The sequence below is a fragment of the Passer domesticus genome, chromosome 11, assembly GCF_036417665.1.
Source record: "Passer domesticus isolate bPasDom1 chromosome 11, bPasDom1.hap1, whole genome shotgun sequence".
Taxonomy (NCBI): Eukaryota; Metazoa; Chordata; class Aves; order Passeriformes; family Passeridae; genus Passer; species Passer domesticus.
This window is the reverse complement of record NC_087484.1, coordinates 25351578-25371923: the sequence shown is the minus strand read 5'-3', so window position 1 is coordinate 25371923 and position 20346 is coordinate 25351578. Positions and strand designations below refer to the sequence as shown.

Sequence of the window (20346 nt, the reverse complement as noted above, 5' to 3'; positions counted from 1 at the left end):
AGTACTTTTTCAGATTAGGAGTTGTTTTCACTCACTGAAACTTTAAATGCATTCTAAACCTCTTTTCCTAATTGGGCAGTTCATTAAGTGAGGGAAAAGGTATTTACAGGTTTAATACATAACACCAAATTTCTGTAATGTCAGTGGCCTCCTTTATATATATATAGACCTTATATTACACATTTAAAGGTACTATTTAAAATAAATTACTGTAAAAAGGAAGCAAAATTTCCAAAGAGAAGTTATAAAAATTAAACACAAGAATAAAAAAAAGGAAAAGAGAAATAATAATGTATTTTAATTTATTATTTAATTCGATGTTTCACAATGGAAAAAAAAAAACCAAACATGATATGCAGAGCACTAGGGGAAAACTATGCAGAGTTTCAAAATCACAATATGGAAAAATTAGAATTTTTCTATCACTATGCAGTTCAGTTTGCAGTGTAATACATAATTTAATATTCAGCTTCAAAAGATTGTCCTTTATGGCAATATTTAATTTTTTTCAGGAAAGACAGATGAGAACTAGGTGGAATGGAAACATAATAGGAATTCAGCTATGCCAAAATATGTATAATTCAATTAGCACACATGCCTGAAACCTGAAATGAAACTAATGAATTGTAATGTCCAATATGCCTTTAGAACAATTTAAACGATGTCATTATTAATGTAATAATTAATGCTCCTAGTAATTGACAGGCCCTGCTTTTGTTGCCATTAATGCATTCATTTAATTGACAGGCTTTTCTTCAATACAGGGAGAGTGACTTTGGGGTGTTTTCCATTTGGCAGGAAAAGGTTAAGCAGCAGAAGTACACAGACATTTCAAACCAAATCACGATGCAGAAAATCAGACAGTTTTCCCAAACACCTGGATTTGTTGATAACTCCACTCCACTGTGCCTTGGTGGACAGCAGCTGGGGCTAGATCACTGCATTTTACTAACACTGAAAAATTTTTCCGTGGTTTTTGTATGAGACACTTCATAAGACTTAATACTGCCCAAGACCCCAGGGGATTTCAAACACAGTCACTTGAGCACTCTGGGGGCAGAGTCTCTAAAGGCACAGCTCAAACTCTGTTTGCCATGGCAGCTTCCACCTATAAAGGAAGAAATGCAAAAAAAAAAAAAAAAAAAAATTAGGGATTTCATTCCATTAAATGTAGGACCAACAGTTATTTCTCCCATACACCAACCAGACACCTGGAGTGGCAGCTCTGTGAACAGGGACTCATCTAGAACTGCACAGTTCACACAGGAACTATTCTATCTCTCCTGGACCCTGGAGACCTGGGCAGGCTAAAGGAGGAGGGTCAGTCACGACAGCAAAGTCATTTGCTGGGGGATCCAGATAACCAAGGGTAAAAAGAAACAGCAAAATAAAAACCCCAACATGATGCAACTTCCCCAGCCACTTGTGTTTGCATGGATAAAGGCAATATAATGTGACTGCATTCCCAGAGGTAAAGCCAGCTTCTTTTACATGTGAGAACAGTAACTTCAAATGCGAGAAAGAAATACATTAATTTGTGAATAAAGTATTCAACAACAGATTATTAATTTCTTAATATAATCAATTTCTAACTGTTGTACTACTGAAAAAGTAATTTGAAAGTATAGAAATGATCCATGAATTTTAATTAGAGTCTATGAGAGTCTGGGTTTCACCCTTCCCCTTTTCTAAACCCACACTAAGGCACTGCTCTCTAATAGAATATGTTAGAATCCTCTGATTCAGACTCCCACAGACCAGAAAAAAAAAAACCAAAAGCCAGCCACATTGGTGGTTTGATTCATGAAGGTTTCTGCTGCAGTGATCTGATGTCCCTGAGAACTTCTAGGTGTCTGTGTAATGCCTGAAAACATTTACCTGATACTCATGGGAAAAGGTTTTTTTCCAGTGGCTCTACATAATGAATCATATTGGAATACAACTTGTTTTTAAACCCTGACAAATCTGAAATATTCCCTCCATGTTGAAAAATATAATCAAGAGGCCATTTATCTTGAATAAAACTCCATGGGAAGTAAGGGCTATTTTAAATATTGCTGGGGTGTCTGAAAATCAGTCAAGAAAAAGAGAGTGCCCAATGCCCAGAAACAAAAAGTGTATGGTTGTTGGAGAAGAAATGTTAAGATACAGCCTCCCATTATGGAGAAATATTTTTCATCTGGAATTCATTAGCTCTTGACACATACTTCTCGTCCAATAATTTACATCTCTCTCCAGTTTCTTAAAGTAAAATCTGCAGAAATAAAGCATGAACACTTTTATTGGCTCTTGTGTTGCTGGCTGAGATTAAACATGAAAAGTAAGTGGGAAAAATTATTTAATGCCAGTAACTTGATTATTTTGGACCAGCAGTGTCTTTCTGAAAATGTCTTTTAAAATTCACAAATAGAAACTGAAATAGTTATTTGAAATTTATCATATATACATTTCACAAAAACCTCCTGAAATATTTACTCCAAATACTCCAAAACACAGAGTACACAGGCAAATGTCAGCTTACTAGCACAGTATTATTATGCTTTTTTTTAAATACCAGGAAATAATGAAAATTTTTCCGAGATGGAGTTCTGAGAGTTTAGTTCCTATTTTCTAATTGATAAAAAGGGGCAGAGAGGGAATAATCTTTCTCTTCTTTTATTATACAGTCAGTTAAATGTGTAAGCAAAAAACACCATTAGTAGCAATCTTCCCTTGCCAGTAAGTTTTCCATTATTTTATTACAGCAGAGAACCAAAACAGGCATTCTTTCATTTAATTAAAAGAGAGGATGAAAAAAAAAAATCTTTTGAACCAGTCAAAAAGACCTGCAAAACATTCTAACAAAACACTATGAGAAAACAAATCAAAATTATCAATAGCATTATTTATTTACCTGTCAAACGTGTTCCATGTATGTAGGATCATCTGACTGAACTACCTTTATTGGTTTTTGCCTTTCCTTCTCCTGCATCTAAATCAATAAGCAAACGTATTGGCATTTCTTAAATGGGTCTGTATTTCTTGCTCCAGCATATGTGATCAGATTGGAAAGCACAGTGAAATCAGTGAAGTCAACCCCTCATTTCAATATTTATTTGTGACAAATAAATTTTAAGAGCCAGAATTCCTCTCTGACGTGCCCAGGTGAGGTGGGAAGGCCCTGAGATGACACTGACACACAGCCTCTATTCTCACTGCTCACTCTCACCCCACACTCACCATGCCCCTTCCTCAGTTGTTCACAGAAAAATACACATAGGAGTGTGCTCTGAAACAGACTGCGAGCTGAGCCGGGTTAAAAATAATTCTTAAAACCAATGCCAAGTCTTCACAATTTGACATAACCCTCAGGGGCTTGGAAAAGCCTATTTAAGGCTGTTTGCACATCCATAACCAACCCACCCAAGAAAAAGCAAATGCTGGTTAGGCTTTGCCTTTTGTTCTTACACTCATCTGTGTCTGTTTCACAGACAAAGAACTATGACTTTGGTTTGTAATCTCACTGATGATTCTGAGATTAAATCTATATATAACTAAAGGCAGAAAATAATTAGTGCCATGTCTCAGGAGCTAAGCTAAACTGACTTGCAGTTTCCAGGCCTGCATAGAAACATTTTGGGGTTTTTTGATGTCTTTTTATTTGGAAGACAAGTTTCCTCATTTTTTTGGTATGAATTGAGATGTGCTGTTGGTGCCTGTGGAACATGACTCCTTTTTTTCAGAGAAAAAAAATGTGCTTAAATACACTTCCCCATGAGAGAAAAACTGGGTACTTCAATTGAATAGTCACATAATTTCATGAGCCAGCAAATGTAACATTTATGTTTTCCCTTTCTCCCTCTCATTGAAGGGATGGTGAGATTTTTTTTTCCTCTGCTTTTCCTGTAATGGTGGTCTAAAGGCAAAGAGAGTATCCTGCAGCCCTTCTCTGGGGAGCAGAGTCAGGAGAGGAGAGCGAGAAATTTTACAGTCAATTATAGTGAGGAAAAAAGAAGTTGAAATATAATCCATGAAGGAAAAGCACTACTCAGAGCAGGCAGGTAGTGTTGTTCAAGATGACTTGGATTCACACACGTGAAATGAGACTGGCAGATAAAACCTAACTCAGAAAATATTGCTGTTGTCAAACCAGAGTCTTTTACTTGAGTACACCCAGGTTAAAGCCCCCCCAGTTCCCTCAGCTTCTGCTCACAGGACTTACAATGATGCACCCTCTGACACAAGTCATACTGCTTGGCAAGAATTTGTCCTGTTATTCATGTGTAGAACATTAAAAACATTCAAAGACTCAGAGAAGCACTAAAAATGAAACAAAGCATGAAATAGCACAGACACAAAGCTTTAGCATGTTGTTTGTTGCTCTTTTTCTAACTGCCCTTAGATTTAAAGCAGCCACAAATTGTAATTCAAGAACTATTTCCTCAGGAACAATAATGGGGGCCAGGTAAAGAGGAAGAGAATAATGCTGTGAGGCACCTTGTGTGGACTGCTACAGTGAGCTGGTGTTAGTTCCAACAGGTCCTTGCCCATCCTGAGCCCTGTCCTTGTGAGTGGTTTGGGAGTCCTTGTGACGCAGTCTGAGGTACCTGTGCCAGCTGTCCACTGCTCCAGCACCTCCCTCTGGCTTTGCAAGGTCCAATCAACTAAAAAGACTGACTCCATTAATTTTTTTATCCTTTTTTTTCTTTTTCTATGTGTTTGTAGAGACATAGAGTATGTGAAAAATGCTTATTTTATAATTGGCTTTTCGCAAATATTAAAATGAATATTATATGTGTTATGTTAAAAACTTGTTATACTGTATTAATCGTTTTCAGTAATGTGTTAAATATAGTTTTAGGCTATAACATAATATTAAAATAAAAACTATACAATGTAAGATACATAGAGATAACAGCAACAAGACACCAAAATCCCCAAGAGATCTTCTTATCAGAAAAGACAAACTATATTCCACCTCCTTCTCATCTTTGAGGAGCCAACAGGATTAAGGAGGAAAGTTGACAATAACAAGAGAAATCCCTAGTTTGAAAGGAATGTATGCATCATGTATGAGATATATGAATATGCAACAGGATATTGCTTTTAAGGGTTAATTCTTTGTTAGCGAGCCATGCTTTTATTGAGGAAAGCATCTGAACGTTCATATTCTTTGCCTTTGTTGTCATTTATTGTCCTAACTCTGATTGTCCAAATTCTTACTGCTCTAATTTGTATTACTATTTTTATAACCATTTTACTTTTAAAATTTTAAAATAAGTGATTGGCGTTTTTCACAGAGTATTTAAGAGAGCAATGGACTCCACAGAAAAGCAATGGCAAGTAGGTGCAAAAATATATGTGTGTGTATTTTGTCTCTCATAGGTAAAAGCAAAATTTAATCATAGTCAGTCTGCAAGCAAAAGTAGGGCTTGTCTAAAGGCCAAAGATGATTTTTTGGAAGTATTAAAAAGCTTAATTGGGTTGTGATGATGGAATAAGAAGTCCTTTCAACCACTTTTATAACATCAGCTCCTAGCAACCAGAGTTATTCCAACCTCACACTCCTACCTGCCAAGGCACAGATATGGGACACAATCTGTGATACAGCTTGTAATATACAAGCCGGAAATTGCAAAATAATGGGCAATTCACTTCCTCTGTGCAAATAGTCCCATTTCCAGCACCTGCAGTTTTGAACTGTAGAATGATAGTATGCCAAGTTTGTGCCAATCATGGGTAATTTTGGGACTAAATAAGTAACAGGGGCCCTAAGACAAGCATAGGCTAAAAGCTTATAATTTTGGTTTTAAATGTTAAGTCACCCAACATTCCCTTAGTGAAAAGGTTCAGTAATATTTTGAAGCAGAGTTATTATACTCTTTATAAACATATTTTTTCCTGTTGTGTCTTCCTAATGGAAGTCATATTATAATCACTTGGTCCTGCATTGTCTTTCTAACCTTTAGTACTTAGAACCCAATATTAACATATCAGCTATCCAATGTGTGATAGAAGGAATCAATGGTAAGTCTTCTCAATTCAACCAGCAAAATGGAACCACACTGCTCATTTTAAAAAGTACTTTGTGCCATTCTCATTTTTCACACTAGTTAATTCTGTGACAAATGTCCCAGTTTTGTGACTCACCTTTGACACTCTGACAATACCTAACAACATTTTCCCTTATGTCTCCTGTATTATCAGGAGACTCTCACAGGCTTTTTTTTACCCTGCTATTCTTCTGTCCTTGTCCCCTTTCATCACAGATCACAAAGCAAAGATGCACTCCTTATCTACTCCTCTTACCAGCCTGAGTAACACATCCCATCATGTCCTTTGATGCAAACTGCCTGCTCAGCCTGAGGAGTCTCCATCTTTCCTCTTGCAGGGTAGGAACATATCACCTTTCCTTGGCTCATAAAGGATCCAACCAAACTAAACCAAACCAATCCACATCCTCTCCATCACTTGTCTGTCCATACATTTCCCTGGCTGCTTAGTGGCCCTGATGATTCCATGTGTTGTTTCTTAAAGCCAAAAGTCTTTTTAAAAATTCCACCCCATCTACTCCCAGAATTTAATCTGATCTCCTAAAGTCAACACATCCCTGTCTATTTACAATGTGGAAGGTTTGGTATTGTGTTTACAGGGGACCCCCATGGCAGGGAGGAATGATGAATCTGACTCCCTGTTCTCACAAGGCTAATTTATTATTTTATAATACTATATTATATTAAAGAATACTATACTAAACTATACTAAAGAATACAGAAAGGATACTTACTGAATGCTAAAAAGATGATAATGAAAACTTCTTACTCTCTCCAGAGTCCCAATGCAGCCTGGCCCTGATTGGCCAAAGAGTGAAAACATCTCACAGAAGAATCCAATGGAACAATCACTTGTGGGTAAACAATCTCCAAACACATTCCACATGAGCACAACACAGGAGAAGCAAATGAGATAGGAATTGTTTTCCTTTTCTCTGAGGTGTCTCAGCTTCCCAGGAGAAAAATCCTGTTCGAAGGAGTTTCTTCAGAGAATGTGAATGCCACAGTTTGGTCTCAAGTCCTCATGCAATCCATGTTTGAGATTCCTCAAGATTTCAATTCTAAGGACAATTGCAAAATTTACACTACAACACATTCACATTTCATAAACCTTTATCTTTTCCTGTGTTTGAGACATTACTCCCCTACTACTTTTTTTACAGCTGGCCAAAAAAATTCAGATAATATGACTTGGCATTAAAAAATAATAAATATTCTCTGAAACATTTTGGGTTTTTTAAAAAAAATCATTAAGCAACAATAAAACAATTATCAAAAACTTCAACTCTATTTTACACAATGCAAAGAGTGCTGAATAGATTAGCTCTGTAACACCTCAGAGTTAAATACAAAACTGAGTATGTGCTGTTTCGACTCAGCTGAGTTTAAGGTATTATTTCGTAATATTATACTGATTGCTCTCTGAGACTAAAGATAAAACAACAGAGGGCAAAATTTCAGCTAATGGACACTTTTAGTTTGGGTGTGGCAGGGCCTGGGATATGATAAAGAGAGACAATATTTGCAAAGTGCCTTACAAATTTCTTGTCCGTTTTGGTTACTTTTATGAATTGTATTTTCCCTAACATTCTAAAAACATGTAGGTGGCATTATTTTTCATTTTTATGTCTTGTCTCAAGGCTCCCTGGTTCAGCTGACAATTAAACTCTACTTTTTTGAGGCAAGTGACATGGACATTATGAAGGGACTCAATAATACAGCTGAAGTGGCTGTGCATTAAAGGGGCTTGTCACAAGCATGGCACTATTCCAGCCTTCCAGCTGCACAGCACAAAGGGGCTCCAGTGCCTCCAGAACATTCTTCATGCTCTCCACTGTGTGGCTCCCCCTCTGGTTACCACTGTTGCACCCGTAAATGGAAGTGGATTTGTGGGGGGAAAGCAAGACAATCCAATTCTTAGCCTACTTTGGAGCCAGCCTGGAAAGAGGTGAGGTTCGTGAGTCCACAGAAGCAGCTCTTGTTCCTGTGTGAAGCCGCAGAGCTGTGTCAACCCCAGCCTGCCACTGCTCTCCTGACACTGCAGCGGCACCGCAGGAGCAGTGGGACAGGTCTGGGGGTGCAGGCTCCTGTTCAAAACATCACCATCCTTCAAGAGACAAGCGTGCAGTCTGCACACCAGGAATGCAGTAATGGTAACCGCAGCAAGGCACAAAATTTAATGTGAGGATGTACTGTGACTGCGGAGCAGAAAACTTGCCCCTGCTGATTGTGCAGGATGCAAATGTTCAGGGTAAAAGAAACAGAAAAGGCTGTCACAGTCATATGCTGTGCAAGTCAACAGAAAATACAGGTGAAGAGAAAAAGGAAAAGCTAACAGAAGTGCAGACCACAGTTTGCCACAAGTGTTGCTCTACAGTATAGAAAGCAGCTGTTAGATTTTCATCTAGCCTCTCATCCTACTTACTACACAGAATTTTACTCAAATTATGAACCAAATATGGTTCTCTTAACCCCTTTTTTCAACTTCTTAAAAAAATGCCTCAAGTTTTCACACAGACTGTACACACAATGGTTACACTATAAAATATTTAGGGCTGGATTAAAGTCAGGCTTTTAAGTATCAGTCCTTGGTTTAAAATATCAACATTGCATGGGGAAAATGAACTAATTTCAATAAACAAACACACACCACCACTATTCATTAGCTAGATGCAATTCATTCAAGGGAGAAAGGAAGGATTGATGAACATTCCAATCAATATTCAAGATTTGAGGTATTTTCTAGGTCACAGAAGGCACTTGAACTTTCTCTGCAAGGTCACCTTTCTCATTCCCTAAGTGCAGGCAAGAGGAGAGGAGTGAACATTGCTCTTCTTGACTTCAGGAAGGTTTTCCACAGTGTCTCTGTAACATCCTCACTGACAGACTGAGGAAGTTCAGCCCAGGTAAGCAGACAGTGAGGTCTATTAAAACTTAAGATTAGAGCACATGACATGTGAATGCTTGAAGTGGTCACTTTTAACCTGGGATTTATCCTCCACGCACATTTGGCTGACATTTTACATCACTGGGAAGAAGCATCTCAACTTAGAAAAGCAATATTATGGCACTTTACAGGCACTGAGAACTGAGAGAGGATAATCAAATTTTCAGGTGTGTTGACAAGACTCACCTCACAATCAGGGCAGAAATAAAATAATTAACAGGAAACTGTGGGCGGGGGGTAAATAATGTAGAGCTGAGCAAAGGATTCAGAAAAAATAAATACTGCAATGCTCTGCAGCAAGGTGTGATGTGAGCATGTTAATTATTTAAAAACATAATTCCTTGGAAAGGCATCTTAGTTGAAATACACAATGTGCCTTCTTGGACTTGGATTACACCAAGATGTACTGCAATTTATATCTTATACAAAATATGTGGAACTAGATATTCTGAAACTAAGAAAAAGTGTGAGCACAGAGAGACTCAATATCTCTTGAAACACAAAAATATTTTCCTAAAGAGGCAAAAATATTTACTATTTTAAAGGATGTACAAGAAGACAAAGGATCTCCATGTTATTAAGAAATTGTATGAGGTTTTATATATTTAAATTGTTATGTTACTAGTAGAATGGTTGCTTTCCAGTAGAATTAGACCAACATCTATTCATTCCAAACCAAGAGAAAGAATCTGATTTTGCCATTTTGCTGGTTTTGTCACAAAAAATAAGAAGGCAATTTTGTCAAATCTTAGGGAAAAGTGGAACTGAGGAGAGGTAAAATTGCGTGAAATAACAACCATTTTTGTGGGGGGAAAAGCCTCAAATAATCATTTTGAGTAGTTTCCCAGAGCTCTGATGAATACCATAATGAAAGAAAATGAAGGCAGACACTACAGAACAGAGTTATCAAAAATCCTGATGAAAGCATGTTTTTGTCTCTTTGTTACTGCTCTCGGAGGTAGGAGAGCATTCATATTCCAGAAGGAAGGGTATTGGAGGTGCTGCTTTGGGGAGTCAGAAGCCATTTGGAATGACACCGAAAAAGCTTGTGTAAAACAAGTCAGATATTAGACTGAGAAACAACAGAGGCCCCCCCGCTAATGACGGATTTCAAAGCGCTCTGTTCGGCAGTGGTGAACAACTGTGTATGGAACAAGATATTGTCTGTAGCAATCTGGCAATTGTCTCTCCTGGATTTCTGCAGAGTGGCTAGAATATAAGTATATAGTTTATGTGGTTTTTTTCCAAACATGCTGTAGGAAAAACACAGGGTCTGCTTTTACTTTTTTCTATCAAAAATATGCTTAGAAAACATTTCTCAAAAGAATATTTTGAAGATACTGCTGTGCTTCTTCTTTCTTTGTCATCTCTTTATTTAAGTATTTCTGTTAGGCAGGGAACTCATTCTCCTAAATAATTAACATACACCATGAAAACTACTATAAAAAGATTACACAGGTTTCTACTGTGGTGTTATGAACATTTCAATAATTCTGTCACCTTTTTCATAAGCTGTGTCACTTCATATAGTATTTGACAGTATGCAAGTATTTTAGGATGCAGCAAAATCAACTGGCTGCTGGAAACTCCCAGCTTTATTCTCTCTGACCTTTTACTGTGTGCTATCTCCAGTAAAACAGTGAGGGTGATGCATTTTTAATCTTCTACCCTTCAAGGCACAGAGCCAGCAATGAACACTTTTTATGCCAGGGGTGTGTACACATGGGCTTGCTCTTTCCTCTCTAGAAAGCTTGGAAATGGAGGAGAGCCTTTGTGTTTTCAGCCACCAAAGAGGTGTGTCCTCTTGAATGTCTCTTCATGAATATGTTTGCTAGGCTGTAAATCTGCAAGCCTAGATACTTCTGTAAAGCACAGTCAGCAAATACAGGGTGGTACCAAATACTCTGTAAATGTCAACCAGCAATTTATTATATTGAAATATCAGTGTCTTTCAAAGACATGCAGCTTCTCACATATGGGGAGAGCCCCTTCATATTTGTATATCCACTTCTTCTGAGCCACGTTGCTGCAAAGGCCTATAGCACTTCCAAAAATGGCACTGGCAAACGAAGAGGCAGTAGCAACAAGGCACCTTTCTCTCATGCTCATAAATAACTTGATAAATGTCCTTCAGTCACTTCCAGAGCATTTTTTTTCTTATTGCTTTTGAGAAGAGAGATTCAGCTTCAGAAGCAGAAGTAACTAACTCCAGAGTGCTGGTCTGCTTGCTGGATTAGAAGCCCTGCCACATGGTGGGTCCAGCTGTGCCCTTATTACCTGTTCCCGCTTTCCAGTGCAGGTGAATTCTTGTCCAGCCTGATCTGTATAAACACATCAGGATTACTCCCAGGGGAGTACATTGATGCAGCTCCATTGGATTGCTGCTTTTCGCCCATGGTGGGGTGTATAAACACACAACTGTAAGAAATATCTGCAAACACACAGAAATCTGTAGGAATGTTACAGGAATTGGTGAAGGGACAGAACTGGTGAGCTTTGACTGGAACAGGAAAGAACAGAGTTGAAACTGTTGGAACACAAACTTGCAGACTCAGGACCTCTTTATTTCATCTTCATTTGGAAGCTTATAGGAGACATTGGTCTCAGGCAGGCAAAGAGAAGATGAAGAATGTTCTCCTCATGCCCTGGGGGCAAAGCAGGGCATATGGCCATGCATCTTCCCTTCTCTCTTGGTGCACAGCTCTCTGTGGGACTCTCACTTGCTTTATTGTCAGTGCTTTTCAAAGGATGGCTTGTTGTCTCTTTATTTTTGTCTTTTCCTGACAATTATGCCTCTCCCTCAGGCAAGAGAAGGAAGTATTGTCTTTTAGCCTGAACCAAACCTCTAGACTTCGTTTTCTTTCCTCAATTCACTAATTATAACAAATTACTATAATTGCCCTTCTGGTTGGTCTTGCCTGAACTTTACCAGTTCATGGTAGAAAGCAGAATGAATTCCATGTATTATGATCAGAGTAATAGGCAGAATAAATAAATTGCTATCAGACGTACAAATTGCTATCAGATGGCATCTTGGCCTCAATTTTCACCAGACTACTTAAAAATTGTCCTAACTTGATTTTTATTAGATACGTAGCATTTTTATGTTCTGTTTTTTAAAAAATACATAGGAGTTAAATCCCTGATGATAAAGCAGGTTGTGTAAATTCATATTACCTACAATAACATTACTGTCTGCTCAAATATTTGACTTTTGAAACTGATTCTTTCAGACAAAGCAAAGAGCTGCCACAGAAATTTTGGATCTGGGATAGCCTACACACTGAAACATGCCTGACTCTTCTCCTGCAGGAAGTCTGTGCAGTTCCCTCACTGGATGCTTTCAGAGCTGCCCAAGAGAGTAACACCAGATTTCCTGGGATGGGAGCCCTGAGCTCCCAGCTCTCTGCACACCTGATCCCTTTCCATCCACCTTCTTTAGAGCCTTCACAGTGTGTAAGGTGTCTCTGAGGTGGCTTTTTATTAAGAGAAGAATCTTGAAAATAAATAGCTGTAGGGAAACAAAAAACCAAAACATAAAATGAATTCCCAGTCCTAAGTAGCCAGTAATCCTTCTCATCTTCAGGAATCCACATGGAAAACATGAAGCAAGAGTCTGGCTGCAAGGATCCAAGGGGTTTTACAGCCTGTACAGCAGGAAGTTGGGAGAGCATTCTCAGCAGTGTGGCATGTTGTGTTTCATGCTGTTATAGAGATTTTGTTAATGGGATTCTGTGAGAAATGCTGTGCTCTGATGAGACAATGTAGAACAATAGGAGTTTGCTTAGATTTGCTTTTCAGGCCCCATTTCTGAATTCCATGCTATCCAAGAGCTCCACATCCTTGGTAACATTTCACACAGGGTAGAAATTGCCATACATCAATACCTCACAGGTTTCCTAACTCCAACTGGGACCTGAAGCATCAGAATAAAAAAAGAACCTAATATGTGAGGTTTATCTTATGCACCAATAGGTAAAAATATCCTGTTGTAGTCTGTCTTGCTGTGATCCCTAGTCCAGCTCGGGTGGGGCAAGCACAGCATAAGATAGAGGAATGAGTGTGATGGACTTGCCCAAAGATAAAGAACTTTAATAGCAATATAACAAATGTAGAAACCTCATCATCTGAGGGGCAAGATCCAGAGACAGGGGGGCATGGGGAACATGACAAGATACAGGGGTATTCTGAGGATGAGGGTCCAATCACCAACGCAAGCTCAGAACACGACCTTGAACGTGACCGGTTCTGAACTAGCTGAGAACAAGAGCCAGAAACATGACCTAATCTAGAACAGTTACATCAACATCCCATTAACATACAGACTCCCATGAGCACACTCTTCTTGCCATGACCTGACCCGGTATCTCCCTTTCAGTATCCCACTTCCCATGGTCTCAGGTATATGCTACCAAGGTGAAACCACTGCTCATCCCAGCTGGCTGCATTCCCATAATATCTTAAAAAAAAAACCAAAAAAAACAAAAAAAAACCCCAAAAAAACCCAAAAAACAAAACAAAAAAACCCCAGAGAATTTTCAGATCAGCAGATCTGAAGCAGCAATGTCAATCTTTTTATTCAATTTCCTTACACTGAGGATTTCAATCTAAACTGTAATATTATAAAAATCAGTTAGGTTTTTTTTTCACTTTTATCTTGCTCCTTTTATAAATTTTTTTTTTTTGGCTATCAGACACTTTTTAATGAGTGCACATACGTAGATTTTATAAAATAAGTGCTTCACTTTAGTGGATACACAAATAGACTTTAAAAAATAAGTGTTTCACTTTGGGACTACAGCTTAAGGCCACTTCTCTGATATTTTAAATAATTGAAGAGTTTCAGGGTCTTTGTGAATTGGTCTGCAAAAATCCATTCTTTTCTCACTAGATATAGTGAGGATGTTTAAAAACATGAAGGCGGTGGCAATGGAATAGTGAAGTCCAGTTTTTGTTCATATAAGCATCTAGTAAGAATGAAAAAGTTCTTCCAGAGTGGTTCTATTGATTCCTATAGCAGCATGCAGTGGAAGGGTTGGTGTACTTATATGCAGGATCATACTGATAACTGCTAAGCTTGGGTGCATCCCTAATTTTGCTGAAGATAATTTTCTTTTTGTCCTGTGCTGTGCGTCTTTGCTGCTATTCATCTCTCTGCCTCGGTCACAAGCAGCTCTGAGGACAGTATGTGCAATTTGGACATATTTGGGCGTGCCAGAGGTAATTGCTGTTCGCTGAAATACATGGTAGCAGGTGGGTTCCTGCACAAACCTCCCTATCCAAAGCAGAAGTTCCACCATTTTCAGCTTGGAGAAGCTGGTTGTGTATCTATCCACTCATGGGCAGAGTGGCCTCATGCTCCAACAAGCAGCTATCAGCCAGGAGTTGGATGCTATCGACTGCACCTGCTGAGTGTGCTGGACTCCCCTATCCCCATCCATGTATAGATTTACCATCAGTTTTTCTTCAAAGTTAATACAGAGTAATTATTGCCCTCCTGGAACCATTAACTAGGTGTCCCTCAGCACAAAGGCATGACACTCCTTGGGGTCTCTGCTTCTTAACTCCTGCTCAGATATTTGGATGTGTCCTTTTCTTTCACAGCAGTGTGTGAGGGAGTCAATTAAAATGTCTGAAGTTGGCTTAATTGGTCCTTTGACATTGATGGAAGCATTTGAATTACTGATGAACTGAAGTGGAACATAAATGTAGCAACACAGTAATTTTTTCATCATCTTGGACATAGCACAGTTTTGGTAAGGATGTATTCTTTTGGAGTACTTCACTTTGTGTTTCTTAGGCATTTAAAAGGAAGAAAGATTCAGAAGTAATTGCAGGATAATTTTAATAGAAAGGGATTTTCATTCCGTATAACTAAAAAATTTATATATTTTTTCTCAAAGATTCTTTATTCTACAATTTTTTCAAAGATTCAATTATTATTTCCTAGTAATTATACAACAAGAAATTCACAGAATGCAAGTTAGTATTTTAGCCTTAATTAGGAAAAGTAAATAAGAAAACACAAGTTAATTCACTAAGCAAGTGTCCTAATCAGTCTACTGATATCATGCTCATTTGAGTTTTCTACTAATTTCAGGGAATTTACATATCTGATACATTTTCTTTAAATATATTTGAGTCTCTTCTTTTTGATTTACATGGAAAACCTGTCTTCTTTTCAGACCTAGTTCTAGCATTGCACCATCTCCAAGATTTCAAGCCTTAACTTTTTTTACTAAGTTTATCAGTTGCACATAGGGGATTAGTGGTTTGACTTTAAACAGCACATGAGAAACAGCTGGAAATCATCTTTATACATGCTTGGAAATTGTGTCACTGTTCTTTTGTGTAGAGAAATAGGATAAGATTCTGTTTCATTTAAATGTTTAAAAAATATTTATAAAGGAACAAAGTCTAGTACTATTTTCTTTCTCTTTTCAAATAAATGACAGCTACGAGACTACTTATATATATGAGCTAAAACTTGTGTAAAACACTTTGATCAGTCTGAAAATGTAGCTTTTATGGAGGAACCTATACCCTTTCATAATACATTTTGCAGCATTATAGGTACTAAGCCTTAAGTTTGTCTCCCCAGCAGTCAGTATTCACAACAAAAGACTTTCCAGCTACTGTATCCATTTCAGTCTTCCTGGCCTTAAATATAGCTGTTATTGCCACTCCAGGGGGAAGAATTACATGCATTATCTTTCTAATTCTAATTTGTCACATTTTGAGTAACTCTGAATGCAACTCTCATCCTCAGGTTTAGAAATAAATGTTGTGCTGCGATTGTGTGCAGGAGACCTCCTCTTTCCTGGAACTTTTGGGTCTTTAAAAAAATTAAAAAGTTTTTGGGTCTTGGAATACCAAAAGAATACTTGTGTGTTTATTCTAATAGCTTTTGATAGGTTTTAATCTATTGTCTTATTCAGGTTTTATTTTATGTACGTCTGTCTGCGGAGTTTTAGCTTTCAAAGTACCAATCTAGAGTCTTTTCACTTTGTTTTTAACAAAAGGCCACAAATGCTGTGTCCCCCACATAAGTGATAATGTCATTTAGAATAAAGGTGTGTTTGGTCTGTGTGATGCATTCACCTGCAGAGTGCAGGTAGCTGACACACCCACACAGTCCCAAAGCATGAGCTGAGCATTGCTCCTCTCCTGCTGCCATTGTTTCCTCTCTGGTTTGGCTTCATGGTCCCTCTTTATGTCCCTGCCAGGTGGCCTCTGCCCAACAAAACCATCCACTTGAGGATGTCAGGGAAAGACCCTCAGAATGGAGTGAGTGTGGAGAAATAGCATAGCTGAGTGTGCAGACTGTCACCTCTGGCTTAACCTGCCCAGGCTGGTCCTGCACCATCCCTGAGCAAGATCACAGCCCCCTGCCAGCTGAGCACAGTGTGCTGCACTTCCAGGAAAATACTGCACAAGGGGCAATCATGCCTAAAACAGTGACATACTATCTAAAGCCATGGTGGATATGAAAGAAGCAGTGTTTATAAACAGTTCATCTTTTAGCTTCTCTGCTGCTGCTGCTGTCAGAAAAAAAACATCCCTTTTTACCTCTGAGTCCTGAAGAGCACCTTAATGACGGTTGGGTTGTTCAGAAAATAACCACAGCATGTTGGTGGCATCACAGCTGGATTAATTTTGTTTTATTCCTTCAGACTCTCCACTGTTCTGCTACCATAGCATTTACTCATTACCCTATTGAGATTATGGTATCTGAGGTCAGCTGTCAGTACATGCCTTTTCCCCCCTTTCATTCGCTCATCTGTCCTGGAACATCCTTTTTCCTGCTGTGTGAGAATGTTATCTTCCCACTCTGGTTTCAAGTAGGGTCTGTTCAAGCATGTCAAAGCAAAACACTGCTGTCTCTCAACCACTGCACTGCAGTGCCTGAACATTCTATGGATTCATAAAGAAAGAATTTCCATTCAGAAAGATTTTATGCTCATCACTTTCTGCATATATTTTTGCTTCTTGCTCAAGATAAAAATTTTTTAAGTCTGTTAATGAAGACAGCTGACAGATTTTGCCATAGTTAGTAAAGGTATACAAAAGGCTTTATTTGACAGTGGGCATTTGCAGGAAGATAGACCCAAGCATTTAAGATGGTGTTTGTCTAACTATCTCAGCTCTTAGACCTGGAAAATGCAAGATGTAACTCTTGGACATTTGATGGGAGAAAGTTATAGCTCCTCCTTTAATGTTGCACAGGGCTTGCAAAGCTCAAAACAGCTTTCCTGCATGCCATTATGAGCTGGACGAGGAACTGGAATGTGACCACATTAAATGTTATGGAGAAGGGACTTGACTTTGAACTCGGTGCTGCTGATAGGAGTCCTGGTAGCAAGAGATCCTACCTCAGATCAGTGTTTCAGATGCACAATTTATAGTTCCCTTTGTTTTTTAGTAAATCAGGGATTTGTTTCTTTACTTACTCTGTGGTAAACTGGCTTGCTCCCTTCTCAGTTGTTGCTGTCATTGATTGTGGCTGGTTCTCCAGTGCTAAATGAAGTGTAAGCATACGAAGTCTTCACAAAACTTCATTTATTTTCTCCTGCATCTCCCAAACACTTGTCTAGGACTGCTTTTGTTTCAGCTTAAGATGCTTTTTTCTTCATTAGATAATAACTTATGTCCAAGTAGGCTTTGTTTTTCCTTTGATAGTGCAATTTCCTCTTTCTGCATAGAGAGGCTATTAAAAAGGTAATTAAATTAAGTAATGGGTGAACATGCAGAATATAGTGATTGACTGTAGGCGACAGTGAGCAGAGATGTACTTCAGATATTTATTTATGTGCTGAAGATGGATTCAAATTGCCACATTCCTGTAAGAATATATTGGAACAGGAGGAGACATGATGGACAGGAGGAGACAAAGGACAGGCGGAGACAGAGGACAGAAGGAGTTACAGATTCTCAGTAACAGTTATTTGTAACTTTAATCTTGTTGACTGGAGAACAGTTTTCATCTCTATGATTATTTACTACAGGCTTGCCTTCTGCAGTATTTGCTCGAGATAACTCTTGATGAATCAGCCTTACTTTCTTGAAAAGTGTTAATGTTTAATAAAACAATACTTGAATAAGAGGATGGTAGGATTGCAACACAAGATGTTTTGTTGGCAGCAGATTTGAGAGGACAACTCATTCCTGAGAGTGCTAAATTTAATCTGAGTAGCACTTGATCCATATCCCTGACAGGTAAAGCTGAATGGTGTTAAAGCAAGAAAGAAAGTTTTTTTTTGTGCATGAGAAAGGCAGATAAAATACAATATAATTCCATACTCTGCAATACAGACAAAGGAGCTTTGACATGAGGCAGAGAATTATATCTCCAGACAGAGGTGATTAGGAAGGAAGAAAAAAAGTGAAAGCAAGCAAGCTCAGACTGTGTGAGACTGGACTGCAAAGGCTTTAAGGGGCAGATTAGGAGGAGGTTGGAACAAACCTCAAATTAGGAAAGAAAAAACATCCAGGGTAGCGTTTGCAGCAATAAAATGAATGAATGAATGAATGAATGAATGAATGAATGAATGAATGATTTAATTAATTAATTAATTAATGTTAAACCATGTTATCATAATGTCTCAGTTTACAAAACAGGTGTCTGCTAGGGAAAGCAGAAGCCTCTCTTGGAATGCAGAATGTAAACCCCCTCCCTCTGAGTTATTATAATTTTGAAATTAAGGGGAACTCAGGCAAAGATATGGGAATGGGAATAACAGTTCTTTACCAGTGTGTACAACAAGGCAAACAAAAACCAGTAACTATGGCATTAACAGCAAACAGAACCAGGGACCCGGTAACTCCTCTCCACTGCAGGCCCTTCCCCCTGTGGTGCAGTTCCCGTCGCAGCCGGCAGGAATGAGCAAAATCCCGGGCTGGTGGGTGAGATGCAGCCGCGGTTTCACGGCGGAGCTGCGGGACGGTGCCGGCTGCGGCGAGGAGAAACCCAGAGCAGGAGCAGAGAAACAGCGGGGCCGGCCCCAAGCAGGGCAGGGAGAGCGGGGTTCAGGGCTGGTTCGGGATTCCCGGGGGAACACGAGGTTTGGGATTGCCGGGCACACGAGGTTCGGGATTCCCTGGGGAACACGAGGTTTGGGATTGCCGGGCACACGAGGTTCGGGATTCCCCGGGGCACACGAGGTTCGGGATTCCCCGGGGCACAGGAGGTTCGGGATTCCCGGGGCACACGAGGTTCGGGATTCCCCGGGGCACAGGAGGTTCGGGATTCCTTGGGGCACACGAGGAGGTTCGGGATTCCTTGGGGCACACGAGGTTCGGGATTCCCCGGGGCCCACGAGGTTCGGGATTCCCCGGGGCACACGAGGTTCGGGATTCCCCGGGGCCCACGAGGTTCGGGATTCCCCGGGGCACACGAGGTTCGGGATTCCTTGGGGCACACGAGGTTCGGGATTCCCCGGGGCACACGAGGTTCGGGATTCCCCAGGGCTCATGAGGTTCGGGATTCCCCGGGGTACACGAGGTTCGGGATTCCCCGGGGTCCACGAGGTTCGGGATTCCCTGGGGCACACGAGGTTCGGGATTCCCCGGGGCACACGAGGCACACGAGGTTCGGGATTCCCCGGGGCACACGAGGTTCGGGATTCCCCGGGGCACACGAGGTTCGGGATTCCCCGGGGCACACGAGGTTCGGGATTCCCCGGGGCACACGAGGTTCGGGATTCCCCGGGGCACACGAGGTTCGGGATTCCCCGGGGCCCACGAGGTTCGGGATTCCCCGGGGCACACGAGGTTCGGGATTCCTTGGGGCACACGAGGTTCGGGATTCCCCGGGGCACACGAGGTTCGGGATTCCCCGGGGCACACGCGGTTCGGGATTCCCCAGGGCTCATGAGGTTCGGGATTCCCCGGGGTACACGAGGTTCGGGATTCCTTGGGGCACAGGAGCAGACGGTGATCGGTCCTTCAGGGCTGAGCTCCAGGGGTGCCTGTGAATTGTCCCCACAGTAAGGGACAGCCTGGCTGTCCTCCCCAGCCCTGTCTTTCACCTGCCTCTATTGCCACAGGATCTCTGTCCCCGCAAAAGAAAACTCCCAAAAACCAGAGGAGTTCCCCCTCCCTGCCGCCTCAAGCACCCAGCCATCAGTGCTTCTTACCAACTCAATGGGAAAAAGTTCCACAAGTAACAAGGAAAGAACAGAAAAAACCCCCAACCCCCAACACATCAGCATCAAAAAGGTCCTCACAGCATTCACCTGTATTCCCTCAAAGGCATAACTTTAGAAGTTGCTCATTCATCCCTGATACCAAAGACAAACCAGTATTTTCTCTTTCAGTAACTTTTCTAATATTTTTTTTTTTCATTCAGACTATAGATGTATGCTTTGA

General features: G+C 40.1%; 1 protein-coding gene and 1 long non-coding RNA gene across 8 annotated transcripts in view; both read right to left on the bottom strand.

The window, feature by feature from the left end:
* Positions 1 to 20346, bottom strand: part of CLSTN2 (calsyntenin 2) — a 418740-nt gene that overhangs the window by 114952 nt on the left and 283442 nt on the right. The gene's annotated exons all lie outside the window — the stretch shown is intronic.
* LOC135278251 (uncharacterized) lies at positions 286 to 6996 on the bottom strand. The gene is made up of 3 exons (XR_010345793.1): positions 6767 to 6996; positions 2894 to 2971; positions 286 to 1108 (listed from the first exon to the last, which is right to left on the bottom strand). It is a non-coding gene; the product is annotated as an uncharacterized LOC135278251 (long non-coding RNA).